We start from the raw sequence: 6,347 nt of genomic DNA, 5'->3' as shown, positions 1-6,347 counted from the left end.
TTAGTATACATAGTATTTTTGCCAACTATGAAATCAAATTGGTATTTTCAAAATTATTTTCATAAAATATGAATTATTTTCAAAAAGATAAAATAGATAATCAAACCTCATTCGAACAATTAGAACTTACTTTTTAGAGTAAATTACTCTGAAGATCCAATATATCATAATTTGCAGTTTAATAGCTTTTATTTGATAATCAAACGATTCGATAGCTCATTTTAAATTCCGTTAACAATTAGCGGTTTCTGTTAATTTCTTTAACAATTTCATATTCATTTTCAAGCGATTTGGATTCTCATTTTTAATTCCGTTAGAAATTCGGTATCCCATTTTCAACCGATTTGGTACCTCTTTTTCAATTTCGTTAACGATTTGGTACAAAAAGCTAAAAAAAAATTGTAATCGTTTGTATGTAATTAAAAATGAGATATCAAATTATTTAATTTTAAGGCTTAATTACTTAAAAACCACCCACCTTGTAACTTTTTTTCATTTATACCATGACCTAGGAAAATTTTCAATTGTACCCTATTTTTAATTTTTATGTTTCATATCTACCCTAATGAGTTGAATTGATCTATTTTCTTTTGAAAAAAAGTTTAAATTAATCCTTCATTTTTAACTTATATTCTAATAAAACGTTAATGTTAATCATTTATGTATCTTGTTTTTAATATTTTCATCTTCAAATTAATTAAATTATCAAAAAAATTACTCTTGTGGTACAAACGAAACATAAAAATAAAAAATAAGGTACAATTGAAAATTTTCCTAGATCGTGGTATAAATGAAAAAAAGTTACAAGGTGAGTGGTTTTTAAGTAATTAGGCCTAATTTTAAATAGAAATCATTTAAAGTATGAATTCTGATATATACTAGAGTTTATATATAGTAATTTTCTCTACTTTTTACTTTCTTTTTCCAAGTTCCACTGTTTTCGCACACAAAGGAGATCAGGCTATCAGCAGTGAGAAATTCTTAGGTAGACTCAGTCCACCACGTCATCCGTGGACTAAGCCTATCACATAACGACACGTCATTAAAATGATGGCAATTTTGTAATATTACTATTCAAATGTGTAAATAAGTAATAAACGAATTTACAAGATTGCCATTATTTTAATGATGTGTCATTATGTGATAGGCTTAGTTCACGGATGACGTGGTGGACTGAGTCTACCTAAGAATCTCTCATCAGCAGTATATTTTGTTTGATATGAAGATTCTTGTTTTGTGATAAAGGGTCGAAGCTTATATGCCTTCATGTCTTGGTCCAGCATCCCACGTTCAATTAAGGCTTTGGCTTTGGCTAACTAATTTGTTGTAAGGATAATTATAAATTGGGGCGATGACAAAAGTACCTAAAATTTTAAAAATATTTACAAAAGTACCAGTAAACTTTTTTTATTTACAAAAATACGACTGATTTAAAATTAATTACAAAAGTACCAAAAAATGAAAATTAATTACAAAAGTACGATTTGTATAATGTCGGTATAATTATGGTATAATTTTGGAATACTAAAACTATAAATCAGATAATTTAAAAATAATGTTTGGTTTATTATTGGTATAATTTCAGTATATTTTTGATATATCGATTATAAATTTTTATATATTTTTTCTAGTTGCTAACATGTATATTTTTTTTTATATGTACTTTTCACTATAGTTGGTAATAAACTAGAGAATTTGTATATTGTTGGTATAATTTTAGTACACTGTTAGGGTAATATTTAGTATGCGATGTGGTGTAATGTTGATATAATAATAAAATTTCAGTATATTTTGATGTGTACACTTTTGGTATACTGTTAGTATAATTTTGGTATATTATTAATTTAATTTTTAGTATACGATTTGATGTAATTTTGGTAAATTTCCATTTAATATTAATAAAATCTCAGTATGTATAATGTCGGTATAATTTTGGTATAATGTTGATATAATGTTAGTTTATTAGTATACTGACATTATACCCACAGTATACACCGTATGTTTGATATTATTTTTTATTTTTTTGTACTTTTGTAAATATTATTAATATTTTTGTAAATGAAAAAAGTCAACATGTAGTTTTGTAATTATTTTCATTTTTTTTGGTAAATGGTGTAATTTCCTCTTATAAATTTGCAGTTGAACTTGTTTGAAAATGATAATTTAATGTTTAAACAAATATTTATATTAATTTGGTATTTGAACCGGTTAAAACATAACAAATCAGTGTGTTTAGCTTGTCATTTTAGAAAAATGGTGACATAATGTTGGTCCAGAATGAATGCAATGTATGAAAAAAATACATTCATAAGGTCTAATATGATCGTAAACACATTAAACTCGAAATTCTAAGACAATAGGTTAGGTAGTTCATTACATTTATATTTTCCATATTTTATTTATATCTTTTTAATGTGAGATTTCCATCACATTTAGTATTATTAATCTTCCCCTTAAATGTAATATCCTATCACATTGAACCGCTTAACTTTCTTTGGAACTTGGTTCCAGCTCGTGGGTACCCTGGAATAGCTAATAATACTCTCCGAGTTTTATTTCCAGACTCAACTTGTTTTGTTCCACCTAGCCGAACCGGGCTCTAACACCAATTGTTGGTCCAGAAGAAGGGTAATGTATGGAAAAGTACATTAATGAGATCCGAAATAAAAATCATACAACTGCGGGCCGGACACCACATTAAACCCAAAACTCTAAAACAATGACTTAGGAAGTATTTTCACTTATAAACTCGAATTTTAAATTTAAATAATTATATACATGAGTACGGAATTGTTTAACATATGTATATGGGACATAATTGTTAAACAATTTATACTGTTTTAACATTATTTCATATACGCAAATGATCATTAGAATTTTTACTCAGAAAGCTGAAGTATTGTCTTCAAAAAATTGTATCTTTAGCAATCTTGCCTCTCTGATTATAAAGTTATGAATGAAAATCAAACTATTTGATACTTTTATATTATGTGGAAGTTGTATAGATTTTAACAGTGTTAAGATCAAATAATAAATTGTAAAATTGGAATTTATTTTGACAAAATAATTTAAAATTATCAATTTTTGTTGTGTTTATTAATTCTAATCAAACCTTTCAATTCTATTTGCTAGTCTGATAGAGCAGTTAAGTCTTTCTATGTTCAATAAATTAAACATTATTGTACTCATATGTGATGGTAATTAAATTGTAGCATGTTAAAGTAATATGTGGAAAAAAGGCTTTTTAGTACCGTTTATAACATTAAGGACCTATTTACAGTATATGGCGAACATAAAGATTTTTTTTGAATTTTTTTTCAAATGAATAAGAGTTAATTAATAAAATTGGATACGATTAAAATTTGAAAGTGGTGATTTGAGTAAAATTGATAATTTTAAAAAGTTAGAATATAATTAAAATAGACACAAAAGTGATATATTTTTGAGATAGCCCTATTAAAATTAGTACTTCAATAATTATTCCAACATGGATAGTTTGAATATGCAAGTTGGGTTTGAGAAGTGAAAATGATAAATTTATAAACCCAAAAGTGTAGTGTATATAATACATTAGGACCACCAATATTTTTAATCTTTAAAACCTAATTTTTTTTTACTTAATGCCCTATAATTGTCTAGTGTGGGGAAGCAAAATGTTGCATTATTTATGCATTAAGCTTGGTCATTAGTCAATGAAACGCGTCTGAAAAATAATGCCTAGCTCAAGTGAAACCCGTGATCATATATCTTGTTGGGGTGAAGCTGTTCCGTTACAAATTCTGTTTTTTCAATGGTTTTGTTCGATGACATTGTTAGAGTTAGGGCACCATTTGTATCAATAATTTTTAACATTTATAGATTTTAAATTAATTAAATATGAAATTTTTAAATTTATAATTTATCATTTGGATTGAAAATAAAATAAATACATTAATAAATATAATTTAAAATAGTAATATATTAAGGCATGCATCACTCATAAAAGCGATGAATTTTTACTTTTTTATTTAGAAAATAAAATTTTAGGCAAGCGATTCAAATGGTAATATATTAGTGAAACCATGAATTGATAGCCACACCGATCTAGTTACGGGTTTTTTATACACATCGTTGGAGAATTTTCATAACATATTTGAAAAGTTCTTGATATTTTACCATGTTTTTTGGAAAATCAAATTTCACATTGTCAATTGTCATTTCAACAAGCTAGTTACCACCCTGCAAAGCGAAAGGAAAAGTATTTGTAGTTGTATTAGAAATGACCCAGTTAAGTATTTTCTGACTAGTTATGGTCTTCTAATGCATCATTCCCCACTCTACTAACTAATCAAACCCCCAAATATTAATTAGGGCCATTGACTTAATTAATAACTTGGTGCCTAACTCACATTTTGTGTCTTTAGATTGAAAAGTATACTACTTTTCGTATAACTAATTCGTTTGCCATGAGGACTAAACTATGCATCATTTCCCAATAGAAAATTGGTTAACCTTCATCGCGCCATTGATAGTTACTAAAAATTAAAAAAAGATGAACGTCAAAGTATTTAAAAAAAATTAAGATAGAGTGAATTCAGTAATAGACATATGTTAGCATCTCGATTTTCCTTCTCTTTGTAGGGTTTATTCGGAGTAAAAGTGAGAGTGTTCTATTTCGACATAAAACTCACATGAAATGGTTAATTTACATCAATTTTATATGTTTTGAAGTTAGAATTTAAGAATAAAAATATTTTTCATCAGAAGTTTAAAAACATATCTACAACTTTTGCCTTTATTAAATATTAGGGATCGCAAATTTACCTAGGAAAGTCAGCAAAGATCCTAATGCTTTTATCGAGTTGTTGTTTGATATTAATTTTGAAGTCACCAAACGAGGTTATCTCTTAATCGGAAGCAACCTGTTTCATCACCAAAAATTAAAATTAAAATTAAGAAACGTAGAATATCAATTGTTTAAGATATACTGAGTAGCCATATATAGTTCGGTAGTATTGCGACATGAATAGTGGACTTATTCTAGAGTGGGTCAGTCTTTACTGATATCCATTTTAAAACCGGAATAAAGACCCTCAGTAATGTAATATACCAGAAGCTAAAATACCATTTGATAAGGTTAGGTAAATAAAGTGATCCTTAACATGACTACAATATACTTTTTTTTTTAAATATAATGTCTGGCAACACTAGTATTTCTAAGGCTTAATTCCCTAAAAAAACCCCACCTTGCACTTTTTCTTCGTTTATACCCTAACCTTGTAAAAACACCATTTGTACCCAATTTTGGGTTTTTATGTTTCATCTCTACCCAAAAGCATTAAATTGTACTTTTTTCATTTGGAAAAGAGTTTAAAACATACTTTTTTCTATTTTAAAATATACAAATAAATCCTTAAACTTAAAAAATAATCAAATACATCCAAATAATTAATTAATTTTTTTAATTTGATAAAATAATAAAAAATTAAAAAAAATTATTATTGTTTTTAATTTTTTTTGTCGGAAATATTTTTAAAAAAGTTGAAAGAATTAAAAAAAATTCGAAATATTTTTTAAAAAAACTAAAAAAAAATTATTATTATTTTTAATTTTTTTTGTCGGAAATATTTTTAAAAAAGTTGAAAAAATTAAAAAAAATTCGAAATATTTTTTAAAAAAACTAAAAAAAATTATTATTATTTTTAATTTTTTGAAAAAGATGGTATTTTTGTACTATTAATAACATTAATATCTAATTCGTATATAAGTTAAAAATGAAGGATTGTTTTAAACTTTTTTTCAAATGAAAAGAGTACAATTTAATGCTTTTGGGTAGAGATGAAACATAAAAACTCAAAATTGGGTACAAATGGTGTTTTTACAAGGTCAGGGTATAAACGAAAAAAAAATGCAAGGTGAGGGTTTTTTAAGAAATTAAGCCTATTTCTAATAATATAGATCTTTAATTTTTTCATGAAAGATTTTTTGTAAGAGGGGACTCATAAGCGGCCCCTCAAATGCTCGCCTTTCGGCGTCATTTGGTAGATCCCCTCAACTATCAGGTAAGTTTAAATTGGATTTTTTATCTGTTTTTTTGGCTAAATTTTGCAGGTGGCCTATATTGGTGAATTTGTTTTCTGAATGATTCTGATAGCTTTAATCATGCGTTTCTACAAAATCAAGGTGATATTTATATTATGTCATTATATGTCAATAATAAGTTGGTTTTCCTATAAATAATTTATCTACTTTTGTTGCTATCGTTCGTTTATCAAATTATGCAAATTTTGCTTTTTAATTTGTTAAACGAACGTGTATTTGGATGGCTCAATTAGTAGGCGCGAAGTCCACTTTATTTTTTGGTGTTT

Source organism: Mercurialis annua, linkage group LG4 (assembly GCF_937616625.2).
Source record: "Mercurialis annua linkage group LG4, ddMerAnnu1.2, whole genome shotgun sequence".
In the NCBI taxonomy this organism is placed as follows: Eukaryota; Viridiplantae; Streptophyta; class Magnoliopsida; order Malpighiales; family Euphorbiaceae; genus Mercurialis; species Mercurialis annua.
The sequence above is the reverse complement of the archived record's forward strand: the minus strand, read 5'-3'. Positions refer to the sequence as shown.